Raw genomic sequence first — 24,731 nt, 5'->3', positions numbered from 1 at the left:
AGGAAAAGTGAAACGAAAAAAGCGACCTACTTGGCTACGAAGCGTTATATTATATGTTGATATAAAAGTAGCGACGAACTAAATAAAAATAACTTTTATTTTTTCTTGTGATTCGAACCGAGGATTTTGGATCGGAAGCTCACATTGCTAGTCGCTCGGCTACCGCGCCATGCTGTCGTTGTTGGCCTAAAAGTTATTTAGTTACGAAGCGTTATATTATATGTTGATATAAATAATTTTTGTGAGCGTGTAATTCTCAAAAGGGTTTATTAGGTTTATTATTTAAAATGTATTGACTAGGTAGTGTGGTTATCAGCTTAACATCTGATAGATCCTCCATCGGAGGACAACAAATGTTAAACTAATTTTTGGAAATGGGCGGAGTGTTTTAGGGGCGGCTTGCTCCTTCTCTGCCACGGGTTGGCCCGGTATTGCATTACCGCCGGGATTTCAGCTTTGAATAAATACAAGAAAAAATATACTAATACATTTAGCTTTGGTGGGAAGAGCCATAAATTTTTATGTGAATACATGTAGACGAAAATGGAATTTTTTTTTTTTGAAATTTACATTGTAGGACATTTCTGATTATTTATTGAAAACAGTTTTTTGGCTTTTCTATTTTTGGTTTAGATACTGAAAGTCAGTTTAAGTGAATCGGTATAAATATTTCGTACATTAATTTTTGAAGTGAAAACTTCTTTAGAATCGTTGGGAGTGATTTGGGAAAAAGTGAAACGCATTACAACATATAAACGTAGCGACGAACTAAATAACTTTTAGGCCAGCACTGACAGTATGGCGCGATAGCCGAGCGGCTAGCAATGTGAGCTTCCGATCCAAAATTCTTAGTTCGAATCACAAGAAATAAAATTTTTTTTTTTTTGAAATTTGCATTGTAGGACATTTCTGATTATTTATTGAAAACAGTTTTTTGGCTTTTCTATTTTTGGTTTAGATACTGAAAGTCAGTTTAAGTGAATCGGTATAAATATTTCGTACATTAATTTTTTTTTTGTGAGCGTGTAATTCTCAAAAGGTTTATTAGGTTTATTATTTAAAATGTATTGACTAGGTAGTGTGGTTATCAGCTTAACATCTGATAGATCCTCCATCGGAGGACAACAAATGTTAAACTAATTTTTGGAAATGGGCGGAGTGTTTTAGGGGCGGCTTGCTCCTTCTCTGCCACGGGTTGACCCGGTATTACATTACCGCCGGGATTTCAGCCTTGAATAAATACAAGAAAAAATGTACTAATACATTTAGCTTTGGTGGGAAGAGGCATAAATTTTTATATGAATACAAGTGGACGAAAATGGAAGAAATTTGTAAGTCTGTTTCTTCGGTCCGTTTGGGTATTTTTTTTTTGACAACATCGAAACCAAAGCATTTGTATCATATTTTATCTATCATAAGCCACTCGTATCATTTCGCACCCTAAATACAAAAGGGTCACAACTCAAAATTTTCCAAAACTGAGTTTTTTGCATAAATTAATTCAGAGTACACATTTCTAACTGCTGCAAATATTTCGTTCACATAACTATCTTCTTTAACTGGAAAAATACAGTTATGTCTATTTTTATGTCAAGTGTGTTGCTTTTGCACGATCAATTAAAGAGAATTATTTTTAGTTGCGTTAATGGGCTCAAGAACAGCTGATTACTTTTATTACACATAAAGAGTTTTATTTTGAGTTCTGCCTCTGTAACTGTAAAAAGTGATAAATTTCGTGGTATATTATTTTGCATTGTGCCTCTTTAGTTGTGAAAAGTGAGTTCAATTAGGTTAGGGAACTTATAAAATTAAAACATTTTATCAGTTAAAAAGGCACAACTTAAGAAAATATCACTACTTAATCGAAAAAATTTCAGTTAAAGAGTCATAAATCAAAATTTTGTTTTATTTTCGCAAACATAAAATAAAATTGAGAAAAATATAGTAGAACCTTCTTCAATGTTGTATATTTTCATGATGGAACAATATTTTCTTTAAATATTACAATAATTTTTACATAAAACGTTTTTCGTCTCTCCTGAAAATCTTGGTATTTTGAGTTGTGACTCTTTTGTATTTAGGGTGCGATTTGTTGAAATTGAAAACATTGAGGATGAATAATGATAAAATGAAGAAAATAAAATATGAACTTTATAGCAATATTATAATGAACCTATAATTATCCCGCTCCTAATGCTGCTTTCGTCTTATTCTCTCTCAGTTTGTTTTACGGAAGGTTTCACTTCTATCAAGTCTAACCGTTAGACTGGTATTTTTTTTTATTATGCACGCTAACTGAGGAACAGCGAGAATCATATATACAATCTTTATTTGATGAAATTTGTGACGATGACGCTCCCTATGACTTTGACTCAGAAGATGAAGAAGAAATTCAATTCAATGACATTGAAATTGCTGATGACGAGGCTGAAGTTTCGCAAAGTGCCGCAGAAGTATTACCTGATTATGCGGACTATGAGGATGATGAAGAAGACGATGAAGAAGAAGAAGTAGAAGAAAATAATGAATTACCTGCTAGTGGCGAAAAATTTGTTGCACGTGATGGTACTGAGTGGATGAAAGAACCAAATGTAAGTCGTCAGGTACTCAGACAAAATATTATAAGAGAACGTTCTGGACCAGCTAGATGCACTGAAATGTTGTCAATAGAGCAAACATTCAAATGTTTCATGACCGTTGAAATGGCTGATATAATTATGCGCCACACAAATAAGTTAGCAAAAGAAACTTATAATGCTTACAACAATGCGCATCCAAACACAACTCCTAAGTCATGGACGCCTGTGTCAATAACAGGGCTGTATGCATTTTTTGGCATACTTATTATGACTGGTGCGAACCATAGCAATGGAGAACATGTTCGAGATTTATGGAGCGTCAAAAACTATCCTTTATATCGCGCCACAATGGGAGTCAACCGTTTCTGTTCGATATTGCGGTTCCTAAGATTTGACGATAAAAACACTCGTGCAACACGCTTACTAACTGATAAAGCAGTTGTTGTGGACGATGATGAATAAAAATCTTGCTGCACATTACAAGCCCAGTTCATGCTTGACGATTGATGAGCAATTATTTCCTTACCGTGGACGCACACGGTTTACGCAGTACATACCGTCAAAACCTGCTAAATATGGTGTCAAGGTTTGGTGGATTTGCGATGCCACAAATGCATATCCACTGCATGGACAAATATATACTGGCCAAGCAGAAACTGGTAGGGAAACGAACCAAAGCGAACGAGTGGTGAAGGATTTGTCTGCCAAATACCAAGGAAGTGGCCAAAACATTACAATGGACAATTTTTTTACGACCTTGCCAGTTGCAGAACTGCTTCTCACCTGGAAACTCACGATCGTTGGAACTTTGCGCAAAAACAAATCATATATTCCTCAAGAAATGAAGCAGAACAAAAACAGGACAATTGGTTCAACGACATTTGGCTTCAAAAATAATGTGACAATGTGCTCTTATGTTCCCAAAAAAAATAAAGCAGTAATTTTGCTTTCGACCATGCATAATGATGCTGAAATAGCTGACAGTGGGAAACCTGAAATAGTTGAATATTATAATCGTACCAAAGGTGGTGTTGATCGAATGGACCAAATGTTTGCGGAATATCCAACACAAAGACAAACAAAACGATGGCCACTAGCGATGTTCTTCAACATGTTGGACATTACAGCTCTTGCAGCCTACATTGTCTACGATTTGAATAACCCTATGTTGCCTTGGAGAACAAACAACAAGCGTAAGCAGATCCTGCGCAGCTTGGCTGAAGCATTGTGTATGCCCATTATTGAAGCCAGAGCCATAAATCGTCAAGTGACGCGAAATTTTTCGACTAAAATTGCTATTGAAGCATATTTCAACCGACCGCTGGAATCAATGGTGTCAACAGCAGCATCAACATCTGCCGCAGCGCGCACGCCAAAACTTATGTCCGGATCTTGCTATTTATGTTACGCACAAGAGGAAAAACGCCGTAGAAAAACCAGAAAGCTGTGCGCCAAATGTAAGAAGCCAATGTGTCTTGAACATTCGGTCACATCAACAAATTGCTCTATTTGCCATGATTTCCCTTAGATATAAGATGCATTTTTATAATTTTTATAATAAAAGTCAATAATATAATATGTGAAATGAATATTTTTAATTTTTCAAATAAAAAAATAATATAAAAAATGTTTTTTTTTTTGATTATTATGAGGATTTTTACTATTGGGGTACAAACGTATCCCGGGTGTGTGTTTACGTATATAATGTGTTTGGAAGGCTGTAGCTCCTGAACCAATGGTCCGATCTGAATTTGAACTCAAAACTAAATAATCTTCCTAGATCCGAAGTTAGCGGTATAGAGGTATAGCGGTTCAAAAGTTACAACACTTCAAAGTTGAAGTGGATACATTTTTCTTTCCGTCGATAATAGAAAGGGGACTGGCAATCAAAAAACAGAACGTTCTGTTCAGAATATTGCTTCCGTAGCGGAAATTAGTGCCGCTGAACAGCCTTCAACATCGGTTTCTCGACGTTCACAACAATTAGGCTTTCATGAATTGAGTGTTTGGTGGATATTACCAGTAGACGTGCTCACGATGGGCAATTCAATTATGCTTGGAATAAAAATATTGTAACCTGAAAGAATCTATATTTTTACATAAACAATACAGGAAATGTAAAAAAGCATCAGATGACAATACGACAAGGATGAATATGGTCGCAATGCTGTTTTATTCTGCTTCTGTTAAATAATAAATTCCTCAGATGCCTGGCATACGCGGATGACAGTTGATTACTAGTTTATAAACTTTGCAATCAAAAACTGCTTACTCAAACCATGCAGAAAAAGCTTCAAAGTACCGACCTCAAGCTCTGAGGTTGATGTTGAGTGTATTTCGCCTTTGGCATCTCCGCGCCTTTATGGCAAAATAACAACATCAACCTTGATACCAATTTGCGCATATTTAACACTTACATCAACCCTGTCCCCCTGTCAATTCTGATACCTCCACATGGAAAGTGGAGCGCCGCCTGCGCTGTATTTTGCGAATTTTTTGGCTCCGTAAAATAACCTAAAAAAGGTAACAAGCTTGACGTGGCGACTGGAATTCGAAAAAAGAAATGGCAGTGAATAGGCTTAGAAAAAGCGATGACAATGTTGCTGGGCAGATCCTGCATTGGAATCATTTCCAACAAGCTAGCCGTGGCGAGGATAGGTCAGGTTCTACATGCTGACGCTCAACGAAAGCTGAGATAGATTAGGCTGGGTATATCTGGCTGATATAAATAGATCTCATATAGCCCACAACGCTCCGTAATGTTACCGATGTTGTTGGTGCCGTATTGAACATAGTTCGTGATACATGTCGTATATATATATATATATATAATTGGGGCGTACACCCTTTTTGGGTGTTTGGCTAAGGTCCTCCTCCTTTTTGTGGCATGCGTCTTGATGTTGTTCTAGAAATGGAGGGACCTACAATTTCCAGCCGACTCCGAACGGCAGATATTTTTCATGAGTAACTTTTTTTTGGCAGAAATACACTCGGAGGTTTGCCATTGGCTGCGGAGGAGCGACCGCTATTAGAAAAAATATTTTTTATTAATTTTGGAATTTCACCGAGTTTCGAACCTACACATACATTCTTTCTGTGAATTCCGAATGGTAGCCACGCACCAAGCCATTCGGCTACGGCGGCCTCATACGGCCGGATACATGCCTTAGCGAGCTTTAATAAACAGTTTAAATTTTTGTCAGCAATATCCTTCAGAGAAGAAAAGTAGACAGTTATAACGAGAGTTACTTGGGAGTTATAGAATAAATTTGGTTGTTTTCGTGTTGCAAGTTCGTTGCATTATTTAGCTAATACTGTGGAAGGTCGATGCTTCCCATATAGACTGTGCTTCCAGAGTTAGTTCCACGTCTAGTTCCGTCTTCAAAACTGAGAGTGGAGAATATATGTTCGACGTACTCATCCTAGACAAGCGGGGCCTGTGTTAGCAAGCTCATCAACTTTCTCATTCACATCTATTCCCTTGAGTCCTGGCACCCAGAAAATTGTAACCTGTTTATTCTCGCAGAGAACTGCAGACTGCAAAGAACAGCCTATGAGCCATATCAAGAAGATGGCTGCCATGAGTGCATTTAGGTTAAATGAAGCGGGTCCCTGGAGGGAAACAACTTATGAATATGTCAGTATATTATTGCGACAAACTCAGTTCACCTCGGGGTGGATCGCAACAGTGACATGCAACAGGAATTTCGCCTCCTCCTTTCCAGTTACTAAACAACTTCGACACTACAGTCTACACAGATTTTTCAAAAGTAGATTGTGGTATTGGTGCTGGTATATATTCTCATAGACATAGAATTGAACAATCTGTGGGCCTTCCCAATACTTACAGGGCCGTCCAGGTGGAAATACTGCCAATATGCGAAGCTTGTAGGATACTAATTGCAGACAGCTTTTTTAAGTGCTATATCGCTATTCTTTAGATATCCAAACTGGAATCCAATCACTAGATTCAGTTACAACAGCCTGGTGGAACAAAGCAGATGTAGCCTTACCAGGTTGAGAGAAACCAATAAAGTTAACTTAATCTGGGTTCACGGACCTTCGCAACATTGAAGGAAACGAAAAAGCGGACGAAGCTGACAAGAGGAGGATCTGCCATGAATAACATTCTTGCAAAATCGGTAATCACACCACTGGGTGCAATCAAAAATGCACTTTTCTTAAAATGTGTACAATTCGCGAATTCAGATGGAGAGACCACACAACATGCAAAGTTAACAGATCCACCTAGAACCTCAAACAAACGTCAATACTGACAAATATGAAACGAAGGGATGCCTGCAGACTCACAGCGGTGATAACTCGTTTTTGGTCTATCGGGCAGCCAAAATGGGCATCGCTCACTACACAAACTATCACAGTTATTAAAAATCAGAGAAAAAGGAGACAGTTTTTCATTTTCTCTATAAATGCCCTGCCTTATGGAGGAAGAGAATGTGAACCCTTGGCAAACCACTGTTCGAGAGTTTCGAACAACTGTCAGACTTAGGCGTCAACAACTTAGTAAGATTTTAGGTCGCACAGACTGAATATATACAGGGTGAACGATAGGAAGTGTTACCTATTCAAAACACCATAACATTTTCTTTTTTGTGTGAAATTAGATTTTATTGATTTCAAAGACAAAATTGTTTAAAAATGATTATAATTTTAACATATATTCACTTCAGCTCGATATGACTACCTTTTGCTTTAACTATAGCCTTCAAACGGTCAAAAAATTAGTTGCATGCTGCACGAATGTGATTTTGGCCCATTCTCGTATAATCGCTTTTTTCAGGGCATGCATACTGGCATATTTTTTAGTCCTCTACTTGCTCTCCAAAATGGACCCTCGGATTTGCGTCTGGCGAATTCGAAAGCCATTATGTGGACGAAATGAAGTGTGGAACATGATTTTTTAACCATTCTTGGCTCACACGAGCTTTATGAGACGGTGCCGAGTCCTGTTGGAACGTCCATGGTCTACGACCGAAATGTTTGCGTGTCCACGGCTCTAAAGCAGCTTCTAAAATATTTTACCGAAAATAAGTCGCATTCACTTTGACACCAGGCTCGATAAAAACGATTGGAGAGCTTCCATCAGCGGTCACTGCGGCCCAAACCATTACTTGCGATGGGAAATTGCTTCGAGTGGCCATACGTAGGCTCAAATTCTCGTATGAGCGTTCGGTCAAGTAACCACGATCGTATGGAGTGTTTATGAACTGCTCAATTGGGAAATTTTTTTCATCAGAAAACACAATGTTAGGAAATTCGCCACGTTCGTGCAAGCGCAACAACTCCTTTGCTCTTTGGCACCGAACTTTTTTTGCTGGGGTGAAAGATCGTGTGCTTTTTGGAACTTGTAAGCCTTGACCTTGAGCTCATTTTTCAATATGCGTCGAATGCTGTCTTGCGATATTTTCGGTTCTTTGGCCATTTTTCTTCCACTTCGATGTGGATTTCGTTCAAGTCGAGCCTTCACTTTCCGAAACATTTCTGACATTGTTGCGTTTTTTTTTTTGTCCACCTCCATAGCGTTTTGCAATGCTGCCAGTATCATTATAACGTTTTATAGTGCGATGCACAAACATTTTATTCACTTTGAGATGACTGAGCTCACGAACAATGGCCGGTTGTGATTTGCCAGCCAATTATAACGCAATCACACTATTACTTTTGAATTCCATCACAGAAAAAAAAAATTCAACAAAACTGAGTCACAAATGCTTTTGATGGCTTATAAACAATATATTGAACTGCCATTAGAACAATTTTGACGTTGATGTCATGAGCTGTTTTACAGCTGTATATATATATATATATATATATATAATTGGTGCGTACACACTTTTTGGGTGTTCGGCCGAGCTCCTCCTCCTACTGGGTTGCCCATATTCGACGGACCCGACGGATTTCGATGACTCTTTGGGTCCATTCCAATCGACGAGGCTTGTCCGCAGGCAACAATCTTTGCGTCAATTGAATCTTATACGGGAATACATGCAAATGAATGCGGATAATTCGTTGTAAAGTGGACCGAGCAATGCCCAACTGCTGAGAACGGCGATTTTGGGATGTCCTTGGCGACGTCTCAACACTGGCCCGTACAAGAGCAATATTCTCATCCGATCGCCTTGGTCGGTTTGACTTGGCCTCTTTGGATTAGGAAGAGCATCACCAGTCGAAAACCTTTCGTACAAAGGTTTAATGGTGTTCTTAGAAGGCGCACTTTTCACATTATTTAATTTTTTATACGCACGTTGAGTTTTCACAATTGACTTCTTTTGTTGAATGTAAATTTCAACAATTTGGGAGCGCTCGCGTGGCGTGTACTGTTCCATGGTAAAAATTTGCTTGGACTGAAGCTTCCAAAGCGGGATGTCATTAAGCGATTTGAGGTCTCTGTCAAAAGATACAGGGTTGCCAGATGGGTCCGTCGAAGATGGGCAACCCTGTATTTATGGTGTGCGTCTTGATGTTGCTCCACAAATGGAGGGGCTTACAGTTACAAGATGACTCCAAACGGCAGATATTTTTATGAGGAGCTTCTTCATGGCATAAATACACTCGCAGGTTTGCCATTACCTGCCGAGGGGTGAGCGCTATTAGAAAAAGACTTTTTCTTCATTTTGGTGTTTCACCGAGATTCGAACCTACGTTCTCTCTGAATTCCGAATGGTAGTCACGCACCAACCCATTCGGCTACGGCGGCCACATACTGGATATAGTCATGTTTAAAATAGCCGTTAGCCCAATTGGTAGCGAGAGTGTTGCATTCTGGATGAATCACCACTTTAACCAACCAACCATTCCCAAGTAAATAAAATAAGTAGCTTATTTTTATTATATGTATATTTTCTTTAAATATTGTAACATCGTTTTATTCTCACGCAAAGAACTTTTCATTTATATTTATTTAGCATAATTGTATTTATTTATTTCATATACTGTTTTCATTCATTCATGTTTTTTTTTTTTGTTTTTAATTAATTCTTTTTATTTGGTATTTCGATAGTTATTATAATTATTATCATTATTATGCTTATTATTAGTGTTGTTTACGTTTTATTATTGTTGTAATTATTATTTTATTTAATTTTTTATTTATTATAAATAAGTAATAACTGCACATCACTTAAATAATTAGTTAATTTTCAACTCATTGATTTAATATTAATCATTTTTATTCATTTAATGTTAGTTTTCTGTCTTTTTTTTTTTGCTTTTTGTTTTTTTTTTTGTTTTTGTTACTAATCTGGTATGTCTCATACGCTTTTTTCTGTGGAATTTCAACATATTTTGTTACGTTTTTTTGGATTTTTTTTCTCGTTTTATGGATTTCCATATTTAATTATACATAGTTACTGTTGTGAAAGTCCTCCCCTTCCATTTGTTAGCTTTTAAGTAATTTTTAATTTTTTTTGCTAATTTTACTATGCGCCCATATTATATGTAGTATATATTAAGTATGTGTATGTATGTATATATATATATATATATGTATATATGTACTCATATTAGTTATCTTTAATGAATGAATGCCTGGTTGTACAATACATATGTATGTGTAATTATGCATAAACGATTCTTGCGATTGTATACATAAGTGCTGTTTTTGTTTTTATTTTTAATTTTATATTAATTTTTATATTTATTCTTATTTTGCTGTAACTATGTATGTATGTAATAAAATTAATAAAGTTCGCTTAATAAAACAATAAATATTCACCTTGCTTCTCTGTGTTAGTCAATATTGTTTTTGCATCGTATTTACTGTTAATCAATATTTCAGTTTTTTTAGATTTTAGTTTAATTATTTATTTTGTTTTTAGTTTTTTTTTATTTTTTTTTACTTTTATTTTTTTTTTTATTTTTTTATTTTTAATTTCACTACGATACATCGCTTAATCATCAATTCTTCAATTAGTGGCAGTGGTAGACCAGAGTAAGTATATAAATGTATATATGTATGTATGTTTTTCGCTCTTTGCTTGCGGACTTCGTTTACTGCATTCCCTATGTTCCACTTATTCCCCACATTCCCTGTTTCTTCAATTGCTCACGCCATCCTTAATTTTTTTTTCTCTTCTGTTCCACTCCGCTTTCTAATTTACTACATTTTGCTAATTGATTGACAGTTCTGTTAGACCGTTTGCCTGGTGGAAAAATCATGCATGTGTTGTTGTTTTTTGTTTTTATTTGCTTTTTGAAATCTCCTATTTCTGACGTCTGGATATTTTTCGATAGATTTTTTATTGCTATTTATTTTTGCTATTTAGTTTCTTTATTGGAATGCATTTTTTTTTCGCTTTCATTTTTTTTTTCGTGTTCATTCATTCATTTAACTACAATTTAACGCATTTGTACGGGTATGTTGTTGTTGTTGATTTTTCTTATTATTGAATCTCTCTTTCAGCTACGGCATAATAAATAAATTAATTGGAAACATAAATGTATTTAGTAAATTATTATTAATATTATTTAACTACTCACATTTTCTAAGTTAAAAACTAACACACATTTTTTGGTGGGACTCAAATCAAGATTTTGCGGTATTTTTTATTTTTTATTTCTATAGTTTTCACTTTGATTTTATTTGAATATTTTGTTATTATTATTATTTTATTTTTCTAATTCTTATATTTCCATTTGATATTGCTATTTTTCATACGCTCGCAATTTTTCGTTCCGCAGCAACTAATTTCTAAAATGTTTAATGAACTCAAATTTGCAGCTTGACTCTTCTCATGAATGCTTATGTGGCTCTCTTAGTCGACATACTATGGGCGCACATATGTAAACATGTAAATATGTGGTTGCTCCATGATAATTTTTTTAAGCATTACAAGTTATTTCGAAATGCTAATACACGAGTATCTACATACATATTCAAATATATTCAAAATTTCAAAGCGGCTGACAAACAGTGACTACGCATGCAAGTATGTATGTGTTGCTGCTTGTAATATTTTACTTGTCTCATTTATTCCAAATGTTATGCACATATCCCAATATGCACATATCATACGCTGGATGATAAAATCAAATTCTCACATGATTGACGAAAGAGAGAAGAAAAAATTACTCAAGTGCGCTTTTGAATTACGAAAATGTATTACGAGATATCCAACTATACTATGGCTATGTACTACGTACGCATTTAGCAAATGGACTGAGATCAATTATTTGCATATTAGTTAAATCACATGACATTAAATCAATCAAACAAACAAAATCGTCATTGCAGATGAGACTTAAAAAAAGAAGACAAATTTGGTCACTTAATTCAGTTAATGTTTTTCTATGTATTTTTTGTAAAAATATGTGAATATTAAACGCCATAAAACCGATCTGCATAAAATATTCATTCTAATTTTACTCTTGATTTTGGTTAAAAGGGTATTGTTTCTTGTTTGGTGGCTTTGCTTCTGAGTCTAGTTGGATGATGTGTGAATTTTATTGAATTTTTTTTTTTTGAATTTATAACCAGGAAATTAAAAAAAAATTAAATAATTGAAAAAATTATAAATTGTATATACACAAAAGTACCAAAAAAAAAAACAACAAATTTGTTTTTATTTATTTCAATATTCAAATGTATGAGCATCTTCGCTCTTAACGACACAGTGATGGCTCTATAAAAAATTACTAGTACAATTTTGCTTTTTGTTTGAACGCAATTTCCTTTAGCACATAATATAAGTATTATACATTTTCCCCCTTTAACTCCTATTGGGCATAGTTCGTCAAAAGTATTAAAAATATAAAGCGCCACTTCTCTGCCCGCTTGCCAACTCACTCTTCTGTTATTAGGTAAATTGCAAAAGACCGCCCACAACATCTTTTGTACCTCTTGTCATCGTACAAACAAATACGTCTCACTCGCGTATCGGCACCCACGTCGCTGTTGACAGTTATGATTTTGAAATTGTAAATCAATGCTGTACATTAATTGATATATCGTGAGATCGTGAGGCATCCTTGGGTATTAGTGGCACCAGCATACATTCATACTGCTTAAGCATTTGGTCCTCAAGAAGATTTCTTCTCATTGCCAATTGCCTGAAAATGCACTCGTGTCATTTAGTGTAAGGAAATGTGGAAGAAATTCAGCCACGGTGACTCAAAGCAAGTCTATGACATCGTAACAGGTGAAGTATTTTGAATCTATGTATATGAGCCAGAAGCAAGATAGTAATCGACAGTATGGATGTTCCAAGACGAGCTTAATTCAGCAAAACCTGTTCGCGGAAAAAGCAACTCGAAGAAAATTATCGCCTGTGCAACAGAAAATATAAAGAGTCTAAAACAGTCTCTTCTGAGTGGTACAAAACCATTTGTTTGCAAGTAGTTTTCAGGGAATTACGGAAAACCCACTGGCGAAGACGAATCATCCTTCAACAAGGCAATGCGAGCTTTCGCACAAGCGAGTTTTGAGAACTCAAAAATCAAATTAATGGGTCATCTGCCTTACAGCAATGATTTAAGGGCGAATCATTTCTTTTAGTTCCCGAACATCAAAAATAGAATGCGAGATCAACGTTTTCCAACGTCTAAAGAAGCTGTTCCAACCCTCAAAACAGCTCCTTTTGGAGGTATCCATTTCCAAGTGGCAAAAGTGCTTTGCAAATTGGTTCAAGCGAATGCAGAAGTTGATTGATTTCGAAAGAGAATATTTTGAAAAACAACAAAACCATTTTCCTTATTTTGTTTTACTTTTAGTGTGTTTTAGTTATTGGGCGCAAAATATAAAAGACAGCCCTAGTAAGCTGTTAATTTTCATACTATCATTCATCACTTGTAGCATGAACACCCCAGAGGAATGCTGGCTGCCCGGATTACCGAGATAACACTGCATTCAAAATTTTCTAATTTAAAACCAGTTAGAGTGGTAAGAAAAAAAGTCAAACTAAAATATTGCTTTGCGCTCTTCTAAGGACATCTACAGTATTTTTTAAATACACCTTTTATTTAATTTTTTTTTTTATTTATTACTTTTGGTTTAAATTTTCATTAAAATGCAATTCATAAGAACAACTTTTTTGTGGCGTTTATCATACTAAGTTTTGCATGTATTTGAAAAACCACCTAAAGTATATATATGTATAGTATGTACATATGTATGTGTGTGACTTAAGCGTCCTTCTCATTTACACATACATGGTTCTTCAAGTAAGGAGAAATTTCTAAAAAAAACATTAACATTCCAATCTATGCATCTACTAACATTATAACCAAATACGCTTTGCTTCCTGCACTCGAAACAAACAATTACGAAATATTTCACCCAAAGCGTCTGTAAAGAATAATATAGGCACATTTAATACATACACAATTCATATACATAAATATTACATGCAATTGCATTCTACACCATTGCATTATATTTACTTTTTCCTACATCCATTCAGTTATAAGGCTTCTATTTTCATCTACATTACATTTACACACACATGTATGTATGTATGTGGGTATGCTAATTAGTACATAGCTGACTATGTATAAATGACTTTCAATAATTTACACAATACACATCATACAACAAATGTTTACACAAACTATATAGATATATGTATGTATGTATGCATATACCACAAATGCAATTCATCTATGGTATTCGGTACTTAATTCCATATGTATTCGTTCATTTACGAGTAGTAACTTAGATAAAATAGGAAACTCATTTCTACATACATACTTAAAAATTACATAAAGTGCAACTATAAGCTATGTTTTTGTATATACATATGTACTATACATGATTATGTGTACATACATATGTATGTATGTATATTCTAACGCAAATTTACATTTTTGTTCTAAGCAAGAAAAATATTATATTTTATAATACGATACAATGCGAAATGTTTTTTTTTTGTTTTTTTTACCGAAACAGTCATGTTTTAGAAAATATCCGAAAGCATAACAAAAATTTTTCTTAGCATTCCTCGAGCATTTTTTTATGGAGTTGTTGAGTTTCATCCAATATGCGTACGGGCCTGAGAAATGGGAGGCTATGTAGGTATGTACGTATATACGTCAAAATATTTGAAAAATATATTAAAAATACTTCAATTTGGAAATACTTCGGGGAGGCTGAAAAAATTTTGTTAAGACAAAGCATTGCCATTTTGACATTGACCATTAGGGGGCACTCAAGACGTTGTTATGACAGCACAGCCCATAAACGAGGCGCTTAGAAATGAAGAGCTAAGGCTAAGAGACGTGAGCTGGCACCAAACTATAGCGCTAGGCGAAGTTCTTATTGCGGGAGTATAATCAAATAGTCAAGGGAGGTTCAGGCAATTCATAACCCTTTCAGTTATCTGCACAGGATTGGGATATGGTCCCCTGACTGCTGTCATTTCTGCGGCCAGTCCACGAAGACTCCAGCACACATTCTTCTCGAATGTGACGCTATAGCCAAAGAAGGTTGAGATATTTCGTAAGAAAAACAGTCGGAAGAAAGGTACACATGTTCAGCCTACCCAGCTCTATCTCAAATTTATTAAGGGAACTGGGCTTGGATGAGATACTGTGCTGAGTGCAGAGCACAAAAGCCCACGAGTTATTATTTTTATTATTCATTCATAAGACAAAAGTATCTAAAGCTAAACCACCGACGGTTGCGATAAAGCACATTTTCTACTATTGATCTTGCGCGATCGTGGGAATCTAGAAGTTTGAGTTGCAATTGAAAATTATTTTTGAAAATAATAATAATAAAGAAAAATCAGAAAAATAATTTTTAAATTTAGTACAAAACACAAAAAAAACAAATTTTTTACAATTAAGTACAAAGTCCAAAGGAAAAATTTAGTACAAAACCAATTGAAAATATTTCTTTAGAATTTAGTGCAAAGTACAAAAACAACTGAAAATATTGTTTACAATAAAACAAATTAGTGCAAAAGAAATTAAAATATTTGTGTAAAATTTTGTACAAGTACAAAAACGGCCTAAAAAGTATTTTTTAATTTAATGAAAAGTACAAAAACAACAATTTAGTACAAAACCAATTGAAAATATTTCTTTACCATTACGTACAAAGAAAAAAAACAACCATATAATGCAGAACCAATTGGAAATATTTTTTCACAATTTAGTACAAAGTACAAAAACAACAATACAATACAAAAAACAATTCGAAATATTTTTTTTACAATTTAGGACAAAGTACAAAAACAACCTAAAAAATATTTTTTTTTTAATTTAGTACAGAGTAATTTAGTAAAAAACTAATTGAAAATATCGTTTTACAGTACAAAAAGAAATAAAAGAAAGCCCATCTGTGGCTCAAACGCTCAATCGTACATACTCAGCGTTCATCATTAAAACAAATTTTAATAATTTTTTTTTAAAAAAAGGCATGTTTTCCATTTATTTAGAGTGTACTGCATTTCACATAGATAAATTATGCCTTAAAACATGCCTCTTTCGAAATAGAATTAATTTATCGTTCCGAAAATCCCACGCACTATATACCTTCCACAAGAAGTGGCTGAAAAATTTGTGTGAATTTGTTTCATCTTTTAAAATGCAAACGGAACAATATTTGAAAAACTGTGCGTGAAATTGCAACAGCACTAATAAACTGTTGCTGCGAAAGTGGGAGTATTGCTTTGCTTTGGCTGTGAACTTGGAAATTAAAGTTGGCTTCCATTCGCGAGGCTAAGTCACAATTGCCGATATTTTTGGGTTTCGTTGGGATAATATCGTGGTATTAATTGCAGTTACTATTTTAACAAATAGCGATAATCACTCAAAAATTTCGATTCTTTTTTAATATGTATATTATTTCATGTTTTAGGCGCTATGTCGATATTTGCTCGTATAAACTATTATTATCGCGTATGGAAAATGTGTACTAAAATATTTCAAGTAAAGCCGAGTTTTAATTAAATTATTAAAATTCTTCAAATATTAAAATAGTTCACACTAAATTAAAATTACATTTTTAAACGCAAATATTGCCATTTCATTTCTTTATTATATTATATTTCATATTTTTTCTTTTGCTTGCGTTTTTGCTTGTTTTTAGCTTTGGCTTGTCGTTTTTATTATTGTTATTCATATTCGGTTGTGTTGCGCTTGTTCGATATTTTAATTTTACATATTAATAGTAGATGTAAGCAAATATGTACTATTTATTTATTGTTCATGCTTTTTCTATCCTTGTTTTCTTTTATTTTTTTTTTGTGAATTTAAAATTTCGATATTGTGCAATCGTTTCACTAAATCCTTTGGTTGCGCTATTATGTGTATATTTGTATGCCACATACTTATTAGACGCTAAATTATTTTGGTTTTCGTTTTGGAATTATTAATAATTTCGCCTTGTGTTTATTTTTGTTTCCATTTTTACTTTTGTTTTCCTAGCCATTCGTTTCAATTGGTTCATTCAGATTTGGTTTTTTTTTTGGTTTTGTTTTTGATATTTGTGATATAACATTTTGGTTGTAATTTTTGTTTTTGTTCTAAATAGTTGTAATTATATATTTCGCAATTCAATTACTTTTGGAATTTGTTGTATTTGTATCTACTATTAATAATTACGTCAATAATATTGGTATGATGAGTTAAATATAATCAATTAATGTATTTTTGCTTTGTTTTTGCTGGCTTAGATTCCATATTACCCATTACTAATCATAAATGTACGATATGACACAGTGATATTCAATAATAATATATCTAGTAATATATATTATTAAGCAAAGCTCAGAACAACATTCATATGTATGTATGTATGTACGCATCTAATCATGTATGTGCTCGTAAGCAGATGAACCTGAATATATTCGTTTCAAAATCTATATGTATGTATGTAACTTTTATAACAAAAGAAAATGTATATAATTGTATTGAGATTTTCCTTATTTGCGCATTAGCACTTCAATCAAGAACTTCGTTAACCAAATACTGATTGAAAATACATGAATCTACATACGTATATGTAAATCTGATTTTACTGATATTACGAACATTACGATGCACACACACAATGCCATGCATGCATGATTACCACCACGCATCACTTCCCCAGCAAACGGTCCCAAACACTTCCCCTGCTGCTGTATTTGCATCTGCAGCTGCCCGACCACAACCAGAAACAACTACCAACATCACCACCACCACCATTGCTCGAGTGCAGCGTTTTGGTGCTTACTAAATACTCCACCACGCGCCCACTCCCCATCCCATCATTTTAACCAAAATCAATGGTGTATTATCTACTTTCAGTTACTATTTTGACTATTTAAGCGTCCTATAATGGCTTCTTTTTGTTTTTGTTTTGGGATCTATACTATTCAATTGCGGCCTAGTTAAAAAAATTCAACTATTTGGAAATACTTATGCAAGTATGCATGTGTGTATGTACATATATAACATATGTCTGTATTTTTTTTTCCTTTGCTTGAAATGCTAGTATCTGGTCATTCTTGCTAATAAAAACTTTTGATTTGACAACTATGTATGTGTGTATGCGTGTGTGTAGGTGCATGTGGGAATATACGATGACTGCTTACTTTTTTGCTTATTCCCATTTATTTCCTTGCCTCAGTTATCGTTCAGTTTCAAGGTATTCCTTCATTCTACTCTTTTTTGTATTCTTTGTATGGTGTTTTTTGTTGTTTAGCAAAGCAATGCACATCACATTCAGCTCTAAATAACTCATTAGTTGCAATATATTTATTTCCCATGGATACCAGTTCTACCCGTTTCTCTACATTCACTAATGCCAATCCACAAAAACGACAAAAGAACGTGACTTGTAAGTAGAGTAGCAATAAGGGCAAACAAAATAGTGGCACATACTTTTTTTCTTTGTTTTTGTTTCAAATCATTCTAAAAGCACTTACACTTACACTTACTTAATATTTAAATATATATTGATATAAATATGTAAGTATACATAAGACTTAAAATAATTATTTTTATACAAATTTCTGAATTTACGGCAAAACCACAAAAGATGAGATTTTTATTAGTTTTATTATTTATATAAAAAAAATAAATAAATCGCAAATTTCAATTTCCAGCATTAGCAGATGAAGGCCATCAGCTGAAAAGTTTTAGACTAACTAAGTGTGTTTACTTTTCTCGAAAAAATGCCACCTCAATATACCAGGTGACGCAAAAGTAATCACCCCATCGGAAAATTAATAATTTTTGCAAATGGCGTCATATGCCAATCGCATTTGACATTTGAGAACTAGCTAACTGCAGTATACAAACAGACAAGCAATTAAGCGCGTGGATATAAAAAATTAGATTTCCATCACTCTAAATATTTTTCTATTATATATACATATATATATATATAATTGGCGCGTACACCCTCTTTGGGTGCTTGGCCGAGCTCCTCCTCCCATTTGTGGTGTGCGTCTTGATGTTGTTCCACAAATGGAGGGACCTACAGTTTCAAGCCGACTCCGAACGGCAGATATTTTATGAGGAGCTTTTTCATGGCAGAAATACACGCGGAGGTTTGCCATTGCCTGCCGAGGGGCGACCGCTATTAGAAAAATGTTTTTATTAATTTTGCTTTCACCGAGATTCGAACCGACGTAATCTCTCTGAATTCCAAATGGTAGTCACGCACCAACTCATTCGGCCACGGCGGCCGCCGTTTTTATTAATTTAGCTAAAAAAAAATATTTTTGGTTTTTAATATTTAAAAACAAAATTGGATGATTAATTTTGCGCCGACTTGTTGCGCCGTGAAAATGTTTCGCATTTCATTTGAGCATAGAGCAAGAAAAATGCACCACTTCCACAAATTTTAAATTTAATATAATAATTAATGTACAAAAATACATATATGTATATGTATATCTATATATATGAATATAATTAATATAATGAAGTTGCATGATTTATTCAAATTTTTTGCAACATTTAAAAATACAGAGATAAAAAAATCAGCACAACAACGCTCAATCTCACTTTTTGTAGAGTGTAGAAAATGCCACATATTCGCCGAGCATAACAGTTTGAGAAAAGAAAACGAAAATTTGACTACTAAATGGTATGAATGCGATATTTTTGCGAGAGAAGAAAACACCATAAACTTTTGTAAAACTTCAAACAAATTTTTAGTTATAAAAGGTCTCTTAAAAGAATTACTTCATTCTTTCAATGAGGTTACTAAATCGCCTATAAATTTTTTGCAAAAGGGAATAGGTAAAGGGGCTTAAACGTTATTCAAAAGCTATGTCAAAGCGCAAACCTGAGAAAGCAGAAAAAATGTTTAGTTGACATATTTTTTTTTCAAAAGGCACCTGGCAAAGTTGGGCATGGATTATGCAGAGATTACTACCAGCCATACAAAATTTGACCTTCAGCAAACCAGCATTGATTATTATTTTTTTACTATTTTGTGAAGGTTTACATAACAATAGATTCATATGAGTATATAATTACACACGATCGAAATAACAGACACGCAATATATTCACTAGTCAAAAGAAGTAGTCAAACTTTTCTTTTTTTTTTCAATTTTATATTTTTCAAAAAATTATAGTTAATTCTACAATTTCATTTAAAAAAAAAAGTTCATAAAGCTGTAGTTCGCTCTATAACAAAAATCATATAATTCAAAATTTTAAACCTTGCACATGATTTATAAATATTCAAGAAATTTTCATCAAAATTCAAATTTATTTAGAATTCAAAAAAATGAGTACGCGGTTTTATAGCCTATTCAGTTTTAGTATAACAAAGTGCAAACCGAAAGGCACTCAAAACTATCGTTGATTTTACGGTGTTGCGCATTTTTCTATATAACGAATGTGTGTCATTTTTAATTTTTTTTATTTATATGTAGGATGTATAAAAAATTATTAAAAATCGAACAAAAGTCAAAACTAGTCAAAGTTATTACCCGACATTACTTTGATTTTGCGTGTCATATCAAGCAATTATCATATTTAAATTTGTTTGTAATTTATATACTCATAAACCATGCAACCAACTACGCTGAAATTTTGGTGCGCTTCTGCCAGTATATCATAACCGTTGAAATATTAATAGAAATCATAAAAATGTTCCAGCAGCACTTTGTGATTTCTTGTTCATATAGACACGATATGTGATATAAGAAGAGAAGTATTAAGAATATATCACCAATCGGCTGAATAATAGGATAGATCGTAGTAACCTTTTAAAATGACTTTTGTCGAAGCATACCTATTATAACGTATAAAAAGTTGATTTCAATAAACGGAATATAGGGCATTGCATAAGGTTAGGTTAGGTTGAAGTGTTTGTGCATTGTGGGACACACTCAGGTTCATAGCTCATTGTGATGCCGCGTGAGGAACTTGTCCTTATCTCTCCTAAAACTAGTGTGTACCTTTGAAATATTTTCGAAGATCCCTGATTTCCACAGTTCGGAGATCTTCCAATTCATTAAAGAATTGCCTACCTAAAATGGTAAATCTACGTGTGGATAGAGCAACACAATGGCACAGAAGGTCCGAGATCGTCTCTTCCTCTGGGCGTGTCTGCCTATTAAGCGTTAAGCAATATCAGCAGTTCCATTAGGAGACCACTCCGAGCCAATTGATGCCAATCGAGGATTCAGACACGGTGACTGCCTGTCGTGTGATTTTTTAACTGAATGCTAGAAAAGTTCGTGCGAGTCGCAGAACTTAATCGCTTGGCACAATTTATTATAAGAAAGTACGATTGCTGGCATATGCTGATGATATTGACAGCATCGGCCTTACTCTTGCTTTTTCTTAACTGGTAAAGAAGCAAAGCAAGTGGTGATCGACAACTGGAAAAGTATGTATATCCTATCATCAAAAAACAGTCGGCGCACTCGCGTATCGGCATCCACCTCACTGTTGGCAGTTATAATTTTGACGTAGTAATAAACTTCATTTATTTACCAACGGAGATATTCTTGCCAACAAATTCTATTTGGAACTAAAAAGGCAACTGGTGGTAAAGCCCCCTATATGGACTGTAAAGTCCTATTGTATGACACAGAAGCTTGAACGATGACAATATGCGATGAGGCGCCCCTTGAAGTATTCGAGAGAAAGATTGTGAAGAAGATTTTTGGAATAATGAGTGCATTGAAAAGAGGTTCACACGCTCCGCTGGCTAGGTCGTGTAGTCGGAATGGATACAAACAGGGTATTCATATAATAAATATACATAATAAAAATATGTACAAAAAACTAGGCAAGTATCACTGACTTTTCAATCGATTATGTACGTCATAATAGAGCTACTGAAAGTATGTGAACGAGTGCCGTACACAATTCAGCGCCTAGTTGATCGCACCTATCCCAAATTGGCTCGTACGCTTGACTTAATTTCTCAAATGATATGTGCCACTGGCAAATCTTCTCGATATCGATCAAATGAAGGGGGAATAAAAGAATATGTGCAATGGACTCCAAATAAACTTTATTCAAAAGAGTGCAGAAATATAATAAGCCTCTTCTATCGTCACTTGCTAACGCTTGGCAAAAAGAATTTAAATTAATTTGCAAAAAATGTTTACTTGGTAATGAGCTGAAAATAAGCTAAGTATTTCAATTGATTGCTAAAAATCTAATATTTACAAACATCGACAAATACAAATACGTGTGTATTTATCATTCTATGTATGTGTGTATGTATTATGTATATTACACACCTCTCTTTCGCATAATTAAAAATGTTCAACAATTTCGTCAATCACTTCCTACACTTTCCTCTAAGTGCATGTGTATGTGTGTAAGATGTATAAGTGCATAAGTTCATTTGTCGGCTTTTCTAGCCTATGTATGCACTAAGTATGTACCGTAAGTATACCGTAATATGTACATACACATGTATTTATGTATGTGTGTGTGTATGTATGTATGCAGAATAACATTTAAAAACGTATTTCAATCATTCACAATAGTTAACAATCAACAAAAACCTTATGTATGTACATATGTATGTTTCTATGTATGAATGTACGAAGGCTTCTAAATATACAGTAAATGTTGTATGTATGTATGTATGAACTTTTTTGGTGTATATGAAGTTATGCTCTGGTTAAAATCAATTCAATATGACTATGAATTAAATAATTGATTCTAATTTCATCGCTATACGTCTAGAAAACTTTTTGGTTTTGATTTAGGTAGGCATGTACATATGTATGTATGTATGTATGTATGTAACTACTTTTATCAATTCAATTAAATTTTTTTTTTTGTATTCTTTTTTTGTATTATTTTTTTCCCCCACAAATGCACACGTCGTTTGGTTTTTATTTTTGTTTTTTTTTGTTTTTGTTCTTGGTGTTTTATTTCAGAATGTTTCTATAGGAAGTTGTACTGTTACCGGCATAATAAAATATTAATATCGATTTGTTCCAACGATGGCAATGATGATAATGACAACGACACAAGTGACAGGTATATCGACCGAATCGAATATTTCACCTATATAAATACCCGTGTCTATGGATTTGTTAGGAATAAATTATTTAAACCGAAATTTGTTAATTTTGCAGCTGTTTCCATGAAACCATTTGCGATCTTTCTTTGTGTTCCTTCTTCACTTTTTCTCTAGTATTTAAATAATCTAAGGTTTGGACTTCGGTTTTGGGCTTTAATCGATATTGCTTTAAAATTGGTTTCAATTAATGGTAATTTTTAATGTTTGATTGGTAATTTTTTTTTGTTTCTTTTTGAATTTCTGTTTGGTTTGTTTGCAGCTAAATACGTTTAATTGTACCCTAAATATTCAATATATAAAATTAGTATATATATTTATGCATGTATATAGGTATAGGTTTGTATGTGTAATGTACACTAACAATGCAAAGTAAATTTCTGAAAGGCCAAACTAGTATTTCAATATTAGCTAAGTATGTGTGTGTATATAAATGTATACGTGTATGTGTGTATGTATATATATGTGCGATTGTACATGTGTAGTGCTATTAACCGTAAGCCTACATTATAATTTTTATTATATTTAATTAATAAATAATAATGAATATCTCTTTCTTATATCAGCTTGCTAGCTAAAGCACAATTAACACACAGATTTACCTATACACACGACGATTTTTATGCTAGTTATGCTAAATTTTAGTTAAATAAGTACACCAATATGTTTCGCAGCATTTGAGAGACTATTTACAAGCATAAGGAGTTTAAGGGTTTTTTCACTCGACTGCAATTTATATGCACTGTATATCTATTTATTATATATTATATGTATATACATATATATATATGTGTATATGTGTATGTATTTATATGTGCTCCATATTACGGTATGCCTATATTATATGTATACATATAAATGAAGTGTTTTTGTTCTTCTTGTTTCTATGCTTAGATAGTAATTTCCCTAACAATTTTTTTCGCAGCTTTTTTGAAATGAAATTATGGCGTGCGATGCAATACGGTATACTGTTAATTGTAAATTGGCATTTTTAATAAAACTTTACTCGAAAAGTTACGAAGATGAAAATTAATTATGCTTTGATGAGCGTTAAGTGCAAAAGCGGACTCCACGAAAGGCTTCGGGCGACTGAGACCTCGTGAAAAGCATAAAAAATAAAAGCATAAAACTAACGCGAATGAGTTGTGAACTTAGCTTCGATCCACTGTTTGATCCACTTGGAATCATTTGTGGGTTATCGAGTAACAACAAAAGCATTATTGGTTAGTTTTTGAGATGTACATATGTACATATATTGCTCTGGATTTTAATGATTTTATAGGCAGTCATAACCTATGACTAGGATGAGATTTACAGCAGAAATGAGCTGACTGCCAGAATACACAGAGGCTTGCAAATAAGAGATTTCTAATACAAATAAATAATTCACTTGAAGCCAGTTGCTTGAATGACAAACCTGAGCAGCTGGGGTATCTTCAACCCTGTACCTAAAAATTCTTGTCTTCTTTCACAGAGTGCAGGGCGGACACAGTCACAGTTAGACGGCTTTCGATTTCCGGTTCTTATTCGTTACAGTTGTTGCAGTTTACAGTTGTTGTTGTTGCTATTGGTGTTATGTTTTGTTGGCGTTGTTGTTTATTGGTATTGCTGTTCTTGCTCTTGTCATTTATTGGTAATGTTGTTGTTGTCGTCGTAGTAGTAGAAATTAGTAACAGCAGTCGCAGTCGCAATATT

General features: G+C 33.8%; 2 pseudogenes; both read left to right on the top strand.

Annotated features, from left to right (window-relative positions):
* The first annotated feature begins 277 nt into the window (after positions 1-277).
* On the top strand, positions 278-464 carry LOC129236560 (U2 spliceosomal RNA; annotated as a pseudogene).
* Positions 465-1,052: 588 nt separating this feature from the next.
* On the top strand, positions 1,053-1,239 carry LOC129236543 (U2 spliceosomal RNA; annotated as a pseudogene).
* Positions 1,240-24,731: the final 23,492 nt, after the last annotated feature.

This window comes from Anastrepha obliqua, chromosome 1 (assembly GCF_027943255.1).
Source record: "Anastrepha obliqua isolate idAnaObli1 chromosome 1, idAnaObli1_1.0, whole genome shotgun sequence".
Lineage (NCBI taxonomy): Eukaryota > Metazoa > Arthropoda > Insecta > Diptera > Tephritidae > Anastrepha > Anastrepha obliqua.
This window is presented reverse-complemented; position numbering and strand designations above follow the sequence as displayed.